General features: G+C 35.0%; 1 protein-coding gene across 1 annotated transcript in view; it reads right to left on the bottom strand.

Moving 5' to 3' along the window:
* The window catches only part of PAPPA2 (pappalysin 2), a 363,317-nt gene that overhangs the window by 120,846 nt on the left and 226,851 nt on the right, over nt 1–15,620 (bottom strand). The window lies entirely within an intron of this gene.

Genomic DNA, 15,620 nt, shown 5'->3' with positions numbered 1-15,620 from the left:
ATAGTAGATAGATATAGTAAATAAATTGATATGTACATAGATGAATAGATAGACAGACAGATAGAACTTTGTAAATTATAAATGCTTCTCTAACTGCTAAACATAGATGGAAAAAATGCTATTGATTCATGAAGCCCACAATATATCTCTCCCCTATTGTGGTACTAATGAACCTTATGAGTTTAAGGACAGGAGCATGAGGTACGCCATCATAGTTACTTGCTAATTTGAGCTTTAACATCAACAAGGATGGGAGAGAAAGAAGTTTATGACTGTTGTGTTACTTGACTGAGAGACTAGTGGAAGCCTGGTTATGGCTTTGTCTCAGGATAGATCAGAGAGATCAACCATATGTCTCAGTGAGAATAACAAAAGCCAAGAAGATATATTAAAAGGCCAAGTCCCACTGAAAATAATTGGAAGGCTTAAAATATATGGGAGTCATTTTAAGAGGACACATTCAAGATTTGTATAGATAAAATAATAATTCCATCCAGGAATTATTTTTTAAATGATAACAAATTTGAGACATTCTGAATTCATCAAGGCCAGACTAATATAATTTAAAATGATGATATACAAATTAATTACAGTTTTAAATAATTATATATATCATTTTCTATAATATATAAATTTAATATATTTCATATCAATAAAACTACCAAGAAGCTGCAGATCTGCTTCCCAGAAAAGGGAAGACTGAGGCAATTGAATGTTTTGAAGTGGCAATAGGCCATCTAGATGTGTCTGGCCTATCCTGCCAGTCACTAGTCTAAATAAATGATATTCTAGAAGTGATGACAACTTCTCACAGTCAAAGTAAAGCACATTCAGGATGACTGGCTTGAGTGAATTACTATTAATGACAATATGAAGAGCAGCATAGGATATAAGCTGAAGCAGTATGACTACTATACATAAAAAGCGTCTAAGTCAGAGGCTCATAGTATTTTTTAATGTCAGTCTGGTGAAGACTACCAACTCCTTTTTAGGAATTAAAAAAATATTCAAAAATTTAAAAAAATAATTTTAATTGAATTTAACTTTTAATTAAATATTTTTTAATTGAAGCAAATGATAAAATTCAGTTAAGTGTTTAGTGAAAACAGTATTTTTTTTCCCTCTCTCCAATAAAGTTCACAGATTCCCTGAACCCTATCCAAGGCTCTAGCATAAGAACCCTTATTTTATTTAGGGGGCAGTAGACAAAAAGGAAGGAGGGTCTGCCATGGCAAATGTCTCTCTTCCATGGCATGGTCACCTTCCTTGGTATAGGATGGTATAGATTTTTCCACACTGCACATGGAAGCTATTCCATATGTCTTTCTTACTGTGGGCTGTTTACTCTTCCATTATGTGGTAATTAGGGGAAGGGCTTTCTTATTGTGCGTCAAAGTGGAGCCACTTCAAAGTCACTGTAACAAAATCCTTGCCACAGATTATGCCAGTAGGCAGTGATGACAATGGAATTGCTGCCCTCCCATAGCCACCAGAGGCTTCCTCCTCCAAGAGTGCTCAGCACACTCCCCTGCATGACTGCTCAGCCAACACTGTCCACCGATATACTGTAAAAGGAGGGGATGTCAAGAAAACAAGAAATGAATTGAGGGAGAAATCAATGAACACATTGTAGAAATTTCTGTCCCTAGCTTTTGTTCTCTTTAGGTTTCTTCAATGGGTTTTTTTTTCCCTAGGAGATGATAGGACAGAAATGATGGAGAAGTCCAAGATGCCTTAATTGGGAGAGTGGAAGCTTATTAATTGAAACCTCCCAGAATCTGGTCCAAGATGGATAAGGACTTTGAAGGCACCTTTGAAGGTATGCTGAAGAATGAGGGTCCTTACTGAAATATCCTGTCCTGTTCTAGAAGTATGTAGCCCCTTCTGAAGCCTCCTGTTTGTTGTTATTGTTGTTTTTTGCTGAGGCATTGGGGTCAAGTGACTTGGCTAGGGTTACACAGCTAGGAAGAGTTAAGTGTCCCTGACTTCAGGGCTGGTACTCTATCCACTGTGCCACCTACTGCCCACTCCTATATATATATATATTATGATTTGGATTTCACATCAAATATGAAATGGTCTCTCCAGTGAGCTCTCTCTTACTAATTATTATTCAAGTGTTTGTAGTGGATCATAATAAGGTTCTTTCCTGAGGCAACTCCTTTGCCTCTCCAGAAGGGCTACTCACTCCAGTAGAGATTTAAATGAAAAAGGGTGCTTCCCTTTTTCTAGAGCAGAAATAGACAATATGCGAAAAGAGGGAAATTGCCTTTCTTAGTGATTCTATAGATATTTTCACCATGTTAGCACCAAGGTCAGACATGATGATTTGAAAATGTTTCACTTCATCCAGTTCCCTAGAGCAAGGAGTTGAAGGAAGGAAGGAAGGAAGGAAAAGAGGGAGGGAGGGAGAGGAATAAGCATTTATTAATTACTAATGTCAAGCACTGGGCTGAGTGCTTTACAAATATTATCCCATTTGATCCTCACAATAACTCTGTGAAGGACTTGACAGTCAAGGAAACCAAGTCAGGCAAGCTTAAGTGACTTGCCCAAGTTCACACAACCCCTAAGGCCAGTTTTGAACTCGGGTCTTCCTGACTCCAGGGCATCTAAGTAGCATAGTGGTTGGAGTGCTGGGCTCAGAATTAGGAAGATCTTAATTTAAACCCAGTCACAGAAACTTTGTCAGACAAGTCACAGCCTCTGTTTGCCTATGGGTAAGTAAAATCTGTGAAACTTACTGAATGTGTGACCCTGGGTAACTTCTAACCTCCACTTACTGAATCTTCAGGAGAAGGAAATAGAAAAGCATTGGAGAATCTCTTTGACAAGAAAACCCCATAGCTAGAGATCCTCCAGGTATAATGAATCAGATTTGACTGAACAACAATAACAAATTTCTGATTCTAAGGCCAAAGTTCTACCTACATACCTCTAGCTGCCTTTTTAATATATATTTTAATACATATTGCTTTATGAATCATGTTGGAAGAGAAAATCAGAAAAGGGAAAAGCCATGGGGAAGAAAATAAAAACGGAAAAAAGAAGTGAACATAACATGTCTTGATTTATATTTAATCCTCATAGTTCTTTTTCTGGATGCAGATAGCATTTTCTATCCAAAGTCTATTGGAATTTCTTTGGATCACTGAACCCCCGAGAAGAACCAAGTCCTTTATAGTTCATCATCACACATTCCTGTTGTTATTGTACATAATGTATTCCTGGTTCTGTTTGTTTCTCTCAGCATCAGTTCATGTAAATCTTTCCAGACCTTTATAAAATCAGCTTGTTCATCATTTTTTATAGAACGATAATATTCCATTACCTTCATATACCACAACTTATTCAGCCATTCCCCAATTGATGGGGCATCTATTTATTTTCCAATAGTTTGTTATCATAAAAAGAGCTGATACAAACATGTTTGAACATATGAGTCCTTTTCCTTCCTTTATGATTTCCTTGTTATACAAACCCAGTAGTGGCACTGCTGGGTCAAAGGGTATGCACAGTTTTATAGTCCTTTGGGCATAGTTCCAAATTGCTGTCCAGAATGGTTGGATCATTTTACAACTTCACAACGATGCAGTAGTGTCCCAGTTTTCCCACATCCCTTCCACATTTATTATCTTTTCCCATCATCTTAGTCGATCTGAGAGGTGTGAGGTGGTATCTAAGCATTGTTTTCATTTGCATTTCTCTAATCAGTAATGATTTACATTTTTAATATGACTATAGATGGTTTAAATTTGAAATTTGATTGTTCATATCTTTTGACCATTTATCACCTGGGGAATGTCTAGTATTCTGATAAATTTGACATTTCTTTATATATTTTAGAAATGAGACCTTTATCAGAAACAGTGGCTGTAAAGATGTTTTTCCCAGCTTTGTACTTTCCTTTTAAACTTGTTTTTGCTGGTTTTGTTTGTGCAAAAACTTTTAGTTTAATGTTATCAACCTTTTTCATTTTGCCTTTCATAATGTTCTCTTGTTCTTCTTTGGTCATAAATTCCTCCCTTCTCCAAAGAGTTGATAGGTAAATTATCCCTTGGTCTCCTAATTTGTTTATGATATCATCCTTTGTGTCCCAAACATGTTCCCATTTTGACTTTATATTTGTTATGAGGTGTGAGATATAGATCTATGCTGAGTTTCTGACATTATTTTCCAGTTTTCTCAGAAATTTTTGTCAAATACTGAGTTCTTATTCCAAAAGCTGTAGTTTAAGGCTTTATCAAATACTAGATTACTATATCTAATCTATCCTACTGATCCACCATTCTTTTTCTTAGCCAGTACCAAATGGTTTTGATGACTGCTGCTTCATAATATAGATGGCTATAGCCATCTAGCTACCTATTGCACCCTCAAGCTTATAATTCCCAATCAACTTCATCATAATGAAATAACTATCATCTGAATATAGATTACATCCATATTAATATCTTCTAAAGAAAACAAACATACAGACACACACTGAAATACCTAGGTATAACACAGTTTATAGAGTGCACTTAGACTTACCATAACTGTGTGGAAACTTTTGTCAATATTTGACCCAATGCATCCCCTTCAATTTTGTATCATCAAATGTCAAATTCCATTCAAATTTCCCCCCAGTTGCATCTTATTCCCCTGAGTGTGATCAGGAATATTCAGAAGACTTTTGATCACCTTTGATAGTAAATATTCAGTTTCTTCATCTTCATATATAATGATTGAACTAAACAGAGACCTTTAACATCCTATTATACATCCTGATAAGATCCTATCATACTATAATTCATTAAATAATAAGAAATTCTAGTGTTTTGGGGCCTATGGGATGCTGAAGGTGTTAAATGATAATAATATCTGATATTTACATAGCACTTTAAGATTGGAAAAAGGTTATACATACAATACATTTTGATCCTCATAACAATCCTGAAAGGAAGGCATTATTACCGACCCCATTTTACAGAATAGTAGAAATGGGGATTGATTTGAGAAAATGAAGATTCCTGACCCCTAAGAGTCTCAACAATTTGTTCTTCAGAGGGTACCCACAAGAGTGGAAGCTGATTAGATGATGTGGTCCAGCCACTAGAGATTAATATCAGGAAGCCTAAAGAATGCTTACCCTAACAAAAAAGTGAGTTATCTAAGAGAAAGCTCTAGTTCTCTAGCAACCAGAATGTTCATTTCTTTTTTTTTCTTTTTTTTTTTTGATAAATCCAAAATAATTTAATTAATTTTTTTTTTTGCAAGGCAATTGCAGTTAAGTGATTTGCTCAGGGTCATACTACTAGTATTTTTTAGGTGTTTGAGGCTGGATTTTTTAATTATTATTATTTAATAGCCTTTTATTTGCAGGTTATAAGTATGGGTAATTTTACAGCATTAACAATTGCTAAACCTCTTGTTCCAATTTTTCACCTCTTAACCCCCACTCCCTCCCCCAGATGGCAGGATGACCAGTAGATGTTAAATATATTAAAATATAAATTAGATACACAATAAGTATACATGACCTAAACTGTTATTTTGCTGTACAAAAGAATCAGACCCTGAAATATTGTACAATTAGCTTGTGAAGGAAATCAAAAATGCAGGTGGGCATAAATATAGGGATTGGGAATTCAATGTAATGGTTTTTAGTCATCTCCAGAGTTCTTTCTCATGGTAGCTGGTTCAGTTCATTACTGCTCCATTGGAAATGATTTGGTTGATCTCATTGCTGAGGATGGCCAGGTCCATCAGAACTGGTCATCATATAGTATTGTTGTTGAAGAATATAATGATCTCCTGGTCCTGCTCATTTCACTCAGCATCAGTTTGTGTAAGTCTCTCCAGGCCTTTCTGAAATCATCCTGTTGGTCATTTCTTACCGAACAATAATATTCCATAATATTCATATACCACAATTTATTCAGCTATTCTCCAACTGATGGGCATCCACTCAGTTTCCAGTTTCTAGCCACTACAAAGAGGGCTGCCACAAACATTCGTGCACATACAGGTCCCTTTCCTTCTTTATGATCTCTTTGGGATATAAGCCCCATAGTAACACTGTTGGATCAAAGGGTATGCACAGTTTGATAACTTTTTGAGCATAGTTCCAAACTCACTCTCCAGAATGGTTGGATTCATTCACAACTCCACCAACAATGCATCAATGTCCCAGTTTTCCCACATCACCTCCAACAATCATCATTATTTTTTCCTGTCATCTTAGCCAATCTGACAGGTATGTAATGGTATCTTAGAGTTGTCTTAATTTGCATTTCTCTGATTAATAATGACTTGGAGCATCTTTTCATATGACTAGAAATAGTTTCAATTTCTTCATCTCAGAATTGTCTGTTCATATCCTTTAACCATTTTTCAATTGGAGAATGGCTTGATTTTTTATAAATTAGAGTTAATTCTCTATGTATTTTGGAAATGAGGCCTTTATCAGAACCTTTGACTGTAAAAATATTTTCCCAGTTTATTGCTTCCCTTCTAATCTTGTCTGCGTTAGTGTTGTTTGTATAAAAACTTTTCGGTTTGGTAGAGTCGAAATTTTCTATTTTGTGATCAGTAATGATCTCTAGTTCTTCTTTAGTCATAAAGTCCTTCCCCTTCCACAGGTCTGAGAGGTAAACTATCCTGTGTTCCTCTAATTTATTAATAATTTCATTCTTTATGCCTAGGTCATGAATCCAAGAATGTTCATTTCAAAAAACAAATGACCCCAAGATAACAGGGCCAACAGAGCTGAGTCCAGCAAAGATGGAATACAGAAGCAATGACGTACCTATCACACACTAGCCAGAAGCAAGCCCTGTCAGAGCAATTTGGTGACTTCACCAAGTGCAGTCACTGTTTAATAAATGTTTACAGTGTTCTAGGTTCTATTTTAAGTTCTTGGGATAAAATAGGCAGCCAAAAACACAATCCCTTCCATGAAGGAGCTTACTTTTTAGTAGTAAAAACAACTAAGTCCATATCAGATATATCAGAGATATATCAGATATATCAGAAGATAATCTAAGAAGGGAAGCTCTTATTAAAGGAAATGGGAAGGACCTTCTGTAGAAGGTGGGATTTGAGATGAATCTTGAAAGAAGTCAAGATGATGCAGAAATGAAAATGAGGGAGTAGAAAACTCCAAGTGTGGAGCTTAGACTGATACAAGGCAATGAGTATGGAGATGGGAGTGTTGTATGCATCAAATTTCATGTAGGACAACATTGTGTCTGAAGGAAAGGAAGACATAAGAAGAACTGAAAAATAGGAAGAGGTCAGCCCTTCAATACTGGAGGAATGAGTGGCCCCATTCATTTATCATCTTGATGTATTTGCTACTGCCTCCATACATGTAGCTGACCATGCGTATAACTTGTAATATGTGTTTCTACATATGTGTTCCCTCATTCTTGCCAGAATTAATGTGTGTATTTGTGGAAAGTTGTGATCTAGCTTTATATTTTATTGTCATTTTTTTTATTTTGCTAATTCACTAAATGTCTTTGCTTTGAATTGTGTCCTCTGGCTAATTAGTAAAAATAATGTGTTAATGAGACTTTATAAGCTATGATTTTGTCTAGATGTGGATACACAGAATTCCTGTAGGCTGTGATGTCCCTTATGTGGAAGATCTCATTCTTTGAATTTATACTCTACCCTCAACAAAGTACCAGTTATTCCTTTTTATTTCTTTAGATTTCTTTTTCCATTTACATTTTCTCATTCCATATTTTAAGTTATTTACTCATCTACATTTCCCCTTAGGTTGACAAAATTATTTACTCAATACCAGTCACTTCAGAGTGGAAGCCTATTTTTAAAGCATTTGATATTTTAAATGAAAATTTTAAAAGTCATCATCAGACAGTTTTTAAAAACTTTTTTTAAACAAAATAACCCTTAAAAAATCCCCACATGTATGTTGTTGTTTACAGACAGCTAGAGGCATACAGTAATTAAGGACGGGGGGATGGGTGCAAGGGATCTGTTTAATTAAAACACACAGCTTGATAGTCAAAAAGGAAAAGAGGAATTTGGAATTTAAGCACAATACTGGCACTTTCCATTTAAAATGGGCAATTTACCTCACAGCAATTTACATAAATCTTTTAAATGTGTACTAGTTAAAAAAAAAAAAAAAGTAAAGCTTGGCTTTTATTATTTTCGTTGTTGTTATAACCCTTGACACAAGTGTTTAGCACATGGTAGGTGCTTTGGAAAAGTTTGGTAAATGAATGTATGAATAAAGGCCAGACTTTCATGCCTTCATCTCAAATATTCCCTTTGATATGATAGAGCTTTGGATATATATATTTACAATTCACTCATAATCACTCTTTTATTTGATTGCCACAACAATTTTACAATCATTCAAGACAGACAAATTTATCCCCATGTGGAAAATCTTGCCCAACATCCACAACAGATTTTCTCTTAGCATCCTGCCCTTTTCTTGCCCTGGGCTGCAAGGATGCCTCTTTGAAAAAATCTCCTGAGCACAGTGGCACAGAAAGGATATTTTTTTTGTTTTGTGACTTTGTGATTTTTTGTCTTCAATGATGGCTTGGGCCATTGATTTAAGATGTATTCTGCTAACATTGCAGCATTAAAGTGATATAAACTGAAAATGGCCACAAAGAGTTGTCCTGCTTTGATTCTTCCATTCATCTGTAGATTTGATTGTGTTAGAAAGAAACAGTTCAAAATGTTCTGTACTAGTAGAGAAGCATACCTTGGATGCCAGAATCGAGGTTCATCCCCACCTATGTCACTTACTAGCTTTGTAATCTTGTGCAAGTGACTTCCAATGTCTTGGTCTCTTATCCCCAATTATAAAATGGGATATCAATAACATAATTAATCTCAGGGCCTTTCCAGACTAGAAGATTCCATGATTACTACTTGACTCTTCACAGTGGATGGATTCCTGTTAAATATTCACAGTTGTTAAGGGGCAAAAAATGTATTTCACAAATGGAGAGACATCACAAAGGGAGGAAGCCACCAAGGAAAACAAATGAAGAAGGCTTCATACTTTCTGTTTGCTGAGTTCATCATCATGTTGTACACCAATTACAAGTAAGGAAGAAATTCTATTGCAATATTTCTTATGCCTGAGTTTTTCTAATCCATGGCTGTTAGCATGATCATTCTACTGAAATTATTTTTCACATACTCATCTGGGTGGTGTAGTAAATAAAATGTTAGACACAGGATCTAGAAAACCTGTGTTCAAATCCTGCCTTATTGTATAACTGGAAAGCTCACTTAACCACTGTTTCCCTCAGTTTCCCTGTGCATAAAATGGGGAGTAAATAGAGCGCCTCCCTCCCACTGTTGCTGTAAACATAACTTGAGATAATATAAGTAGTAGGACTTTTTGCATCTTAAAATTTTAAATTTAAATTCTAGCTGTTATTGTTATTATTGGGGTGTATCCCTCCCATCCCCACAACCCAGGTTCACTAGAACATTCCATTACTAATTCATTCCCTTAACTATATTTATTTCTTCTGGATTTGGATTTGGAATCAGGAAGACTTAAGTTCAAATTCAACCTTAGATACTTTCTAGTTGTATGATCCTGGACGAGGCTGCCTGTCTCAGTTTCCCCATATGCAAAATAGATAATAATAGCAAATATTTCCCAGAGTTATTATAAGGATAAAATGAGATATTTATAAAAAAACGTTTTGCAAGTCACCATACTACAGCAGGCTTCCTACCTTAAAACTTCAGTCTTCCCACACAGTTCCTTCTTCTGACTGATCTTTTCCACCAAAAATTTCCATTATAAGAAGAGTGGCCAATTGGCTCAGTCAAGCAAGACTTACTTCTCCTTCCCTTCTTGGTTCAAGTTCTAATTCAATTCACCCACTTCTACTTCCTAATTGAGTGATCCCCACAAGTCTGTCTACTTAGTTTTCTCATATGTGAGGGTGATAATAATGGCATCCACTTCCTAGTATTATTATAAGGGAGAAATGTGATATTTTTCAAATTTTTGTCATCTTAAAGCAATTTATTTTTTTTTTCTTTTCTGAGGCAATCGGGGTTAAATGACTTGCCCAGGGTCACACAGCTAGGTGTTAAGTGTCTGAGATCAGATTTGAACTCAGGTCCTTCTGACTTCAAGGCTGGTGACCTATCCACTGCACCACCTAGCTGCCCCTTAAAGCAATTTATAAAGATTAGCTATTATTATACTGATGAACTTGCCTTCCCCTGCCCAGGAGAAAATAAACTCTTTGAGGGAAGGGATTGGTTTGTTTTAGTCTCTGTATCTTTAGGGCCAGAACAATAGTAGCCATAATATTTGTTGCATTAAATTAAATTTCTGAAATACTTCCTAGAGAGGATCAGAGGGTTCTTGAATATTAGTATGTAGCTATATTTTTAGCTACACAAAAAGTAAACTGGAATAAATCTAGAAAAGAAATAATCTATTTTGGAAGACTTTGTTTCTTCACTAACCTCAAGCACTCTAAATAATAGGACTATAAAGATTTTGACCCCCTGCATTTTTAATGAAGGGATACTTATAAAATTCTACACCCACAACCCCTAATAAACATCTGATATGGCAGAGATTTCAAAGTAAATTCTGTTTTCTGGACAAGTGTGTTTAATAAGGACTACACCTAAGCTGTTTATTTTCTTTCCCTGGGAGTGAACCAAATGAGACAAGGTGTCATGTTCCTCCAATGTTTCTTTTCATTTTGGCAGTGTATCCCTTTAAGAAACATTGTGTTAAGTCAAATGTTCCCACTGGATTTAATGAATAAATGAGTATGCTCTTTCTAGTTCAGTTGTTTATAGAATCAATTATCAGCCCAGGTTCCCCTCCCTTCTACCCATGACCCCATCAAAAGAAAATTGCAAAACCCTTCTATAATGTTGTTCATTAAGTCTTATTAGAATTTAGTTAGGGGTGGATTGGTAAGGGAAAACGCCACAAAGGAAGTATAGTAAAACTAATAAGCATAGAGTAGGGGTGAGTGCATTCCAAATTGGCTGAATGGTGTGAGCAAAGGTGTAGAGGTGAGGAAGTGCCAGCAGAGCCTTAGTATGTTTGTCACTTGTAGCACAGCCAAATTGAAGAAGGATTTCCTTGTGATTGGCTTAGTTTAACTAGAGAGAAGAGTGTTGGCTTTAAAAGGGAAGTTGGAGCTAGATTGTAGATTTGGGATTTTTAGTCTTTAAACAGGAGACGAAGTCAGCTCATTTATGGGAAGTTATTATACGGAAGAGGGGAAGAGAAGGGTTTAAGAAGATGAATACCACTGGAGAACTCTGAGATTCTTAAATGCATATTTTCAAAATCACCAAATCAGAAAACTAGAAGGCACCTCGAAGGTTATCTAGTTAATTCAGCCATATCTAAACAAAATACTCTCTATAAGAGGATTATGGGAACTGAGTGTGGATCACAATATGGCATTTTCAATCTTTTTTGTTCTTATTTGCTTGCATTTTGTTTTTCTTCTCATTTTTTTTCCCTTTTTGATCTTATTTTTCTTGTATAGAATGATAATTATAGTATTTAAATATATTGGATTATTTACCATCTGGGGAAGGGGATGGGGAAAAGGGGAAAATTTTAGAACACAAGGTTTTGCAAGGGTCAATGTCAAAAAAATTATCCATGCATATGTTTTGGAAATAAAAAGCTTTAATAAAATTTTAAAAATCAAACATTTTCTCTATAAATGACCCTGACTTAACAAGTAGTCATCTAGCTTCTGATTTAAGACCTTCAGTGATGGAAAAGTATCTCCTGAATCAGCTCATTGCACTTTTGGACAGCTCTAATTGCTAGGAAATTTTTCCTTGATACTGAGGCAACCAAAAAGAGCAGAAAATTGAAGATGCCATGATGCTTATTTGTTCACTTTATTTTTTAAAAGGTATTTGATTTAGTTATTCAAAAAGCAATCTCTAATAAGGCTTTTCTCAAGTATGTCAAAATCAGATAAAATAGTATTAATGTAATATTAAGTAATGTAATATATTTTAATATAATATAATTAACAGAGATAACCTTTCTTTTTTTGACAAGAAGTATTTATTGTCCTGAATTTGTTTTCTAGTCTTTTTTTTTTAATGTTTTATAGATTTTTATTTACAAAACATATGCATGGGTAATTTTTCAACATTGACAATTGCAAAACCTTCTGTTCCAAATTTTTCCCTCCTTCCCCACTCCAACACCCCAGATGGCAGATAGTCCAACACATGTTAAGTATGTTAAAATATATGTTGAATCCGATATAGGTATACATATTTATACAGTTATCTTGATGCACAAGAAAAATTGAATCAAGAAGGAAAATAAAAACAAAAAAACAAAAACCTGAGAAAGAAAAGAAAAATGCAAGCAAACAACAGAAACAGTAAGAATGCTATATTGTGGTCCATACTTAATTCCCACAATCCTCTCTCTGGGTATAGATGTCTCTATTCATCACTGAACAATTGGAGCTGGTTTGAATCATCTCGTTGTTGAGGAGAGTCACATCAATCAGAACTGATCATTATATAGAAATCATGCTAATTATTTCACTTAGCATCAGTTCATGTAAGTCTCTCCAGGCCTCTCTGAAATCATCCTGTTGCTCATTTCATATGGAATATTCCATAACAATATTCCATATGGAATATTTCATATGGAATATTATTGATGGCCTTCATATTCACAAGCCCATAGACCCTCAAAGAAATTTGGCCTATCTACATAGGGAAAAAGTTAAGCCAGAATTCCCCAAAAAAACAGAGTGAATGGTGAATACCTATAACAAAACTAGAAGATGCATTGGGATGGACAAACTATAGAAACAGTCTTATCAATATACCTGAACTAGTTAAATGCTGCACATGGATGATGAAAGGGACACAAAATTGAACAGGAAGAAGAGAACAAGCTGGAATGCCATTGAGAAAATGTCTAGTACTATTAAGAAACCAAAAACTTCTCCAGGAGATGAGAAGACCCATTTTTTTTTTCTAACATCATTACCTTCTAGTGCTATATTACAAGTCAGGGAATACCATGGTTGCTAAAAGTTGTGATAAATCCAAAGACAAATAGAGAGGGACATAATTGATAGGAGTATTGCCAATGAAGAATTACAAAGTAGAAGCAGAATCAATCAATCATGACATTTATTAAATCAATGTCAGGGAGTATGCTAGGTATTAGGGAACACAAAGACAAAGGACAAAAAGAATTCCTGAGTGTATATAGACATACACACGTATGTGTATATGTATATGTGTACATATATAAACACAATTATTTTTAAAAATAATAATTAGTATTTGTATAGTATCGTAAAGCTTACAAAGTTATTTTAAAATATTGACTAATTTTTAATGTATTGACAACCCTGGAGGGAGGTGCTATTATTACCCCAATTTTACAGGTGAGGAAAGTTAGGGTTAGAAGGATAAATAACTTAATGAGGATCACATAATCAGTATCTGTGAGATGTGATTTAAACTCATATGCTCCTGACTACAGGATCTAGAGACCTTTAAAAGACAACATCAAACATAGTAGCTGTTGTCCAACTAGCAGAGAACAGAAGAATCACCATATCCTTCATTCTATATATGATTCTTTTCTTAATGTACCTTAAAATCAAAGTACTGGTTTTGGCGGAGTTGAGTTTTTTAGGGAGGGTTGAGGTTGGTATATAATTCTATTGATTCACAATGAGCATGCAATTTCCAAACAATCCTGGAGCCTGTTCTCATAAATTATTGTCTAGCCATGTTTTTACTACCCTGCATTTGAATTTTTAATTCTTTTTAATACAAGTACAAGACTTTGCATTTACTTTCATTACATTTCACACTATTAGATTTTTGCCCATCATTCTGGCCTTTTAAAACTTTTCAGATTCCAACTGTGGTTTGAACTGTTAGCTATGCCTATTAGTGCTGGGTCATGTGTAAATTGAATAAACATAACACCTAGGTCTTCTTGCATTTTTTCCCCTCACAACCTGCTTAGTATGGAGAATGGAAGTTGGATTCCATATCAAGGTAGCTCCCTGCAAGCTGGCTGTGATAGTGCATGGACTAATTGGGAGTCTGGACAAAACTCACTTTGTTTGGCTACACTGAGTCCTTCCTTGACATTTGGCATCCCACATTCAAACTTACTTGGTTTGTGTAACAAAATTTCTGAAAAAGAAATAAGAACTTTGCTCCTAGCTGTCTCCAGTGAATGGATAGGATTAGATTATGGAAAATCCACGGCACATAAAAACATATGATTTTGAAATAACTGTTATTTGGAAGATAGATGAGACTTGATTATAATAATAACAAAGGCTAACATTTATATAGCATTTACTGTCAGGCAGCATCCTAAATGCTTTACAATTATTATTTCATTTGATCCTCACAACAGTCCTGGGAGATAGGTGTTATTATTATTCTCATTTTACAGATGAGGAGATTGAGGCTGAGATTAATTGACTTGTCCAAAGTCACAGAGAGTAGAATGAGATTCTCATTTAGACTTTAAGTTAGGGAAAACATGCTAACAAGAACTGCCCAATAGAATTAATCTTCCGTGAGAAAAAGGGAGTTCCTTATCAGTGAAGGTCCTTAAAAAAAAGACAAGATTCCCAATTTGTGGGAATGTGATAGAAAGGATGAAATGAATGAAAAATAAATTAAAGCAATAATTAGGAGCTATTTTGCCCAACTGTATGGCAACATATCTGACAATCTAACCAATATAAATGAATATTTACAAAAAAGGTAAATTGCCCCGATTAACAGAAGAGGAATGATGGAGAGAATGTGGGAAAACTGGGACACTATGTATTGTTGGTGGAGTTGTGAAATAATCCAACTATATTGGAAAATCATTTGAAACTATGCCCAAAGGTCTATAAAACTGTGCATACCCTTTGACCCAGATGTGCCATTACTGAGTCTGTATCCCAAGAAAATCATAAAAGAGGGGAAAGGAACCACAAGCACAAAAATATACCACCAGCTCTTTTTTCTGATGGTAAAGAATTGTAAAATGAATAGATGCCCATCAATTGGGGAATGGTTGAATAAGTAATGGAATATTATTGTTCTATAAAAAATGATGAAGAAGCTGATTTTAGAAAGATGTGGAAAGATTTGCATGAACTGATGCTAAGTGAAATAAGCAGAACTAGGAATACAATGTGTATAATAATAGCTAGAATGTGCAATGATCAGTTATGAAAGGGTTGGTTCTTCTCAGTAATCCAAGGCAAAAATAATGTCATTTGCATCCAGAAAAAGAACTATGGAAATTTAATGCAAATCAACACAGGCTATGTTTACTTCTTTTTTCTGTCCCCCGCCCCCCCATCATTTTTCCCTTTTGTTCTGATTTTTCTCTTCCAATATGATTCAAAAAGCAATATATATTAAAAATAAATAAATAAATTGTTTTTGAAAGAATTGTCTAATCCCTAGTAATTCCCTGTTACTTGTGTATAAACCATTTAAGTGCAAGGAATTGCATGACATGTGAGTAGAGCATGTAGATCAAAGGAAGTACAAAGACCACAGGACACTCCTGGAAAATACTGATGTGAAATCCACAGGTGCTTGCCATCAGA

The sequence above is a fragment of the Sarcophilus harrisii genome, chromosome 4, assembly GCF_902635505.1.
Source record: "Sarcophilus harrisii chromosome 4, mSarHar1.11, whole genome shotgun sequence".
Classification (NCBI taxonomy): Eukaryota; Metazoa; Chordata; class Mammalia; order Dasyuromorphia; family Dasyuridae; genus Sarcophilus; species Sarcophilus harrisii.
Note: the sequence above shows the minus strand (reverse complement) of the source record. Positions and strands in the feature narration are given on the sequence as shown.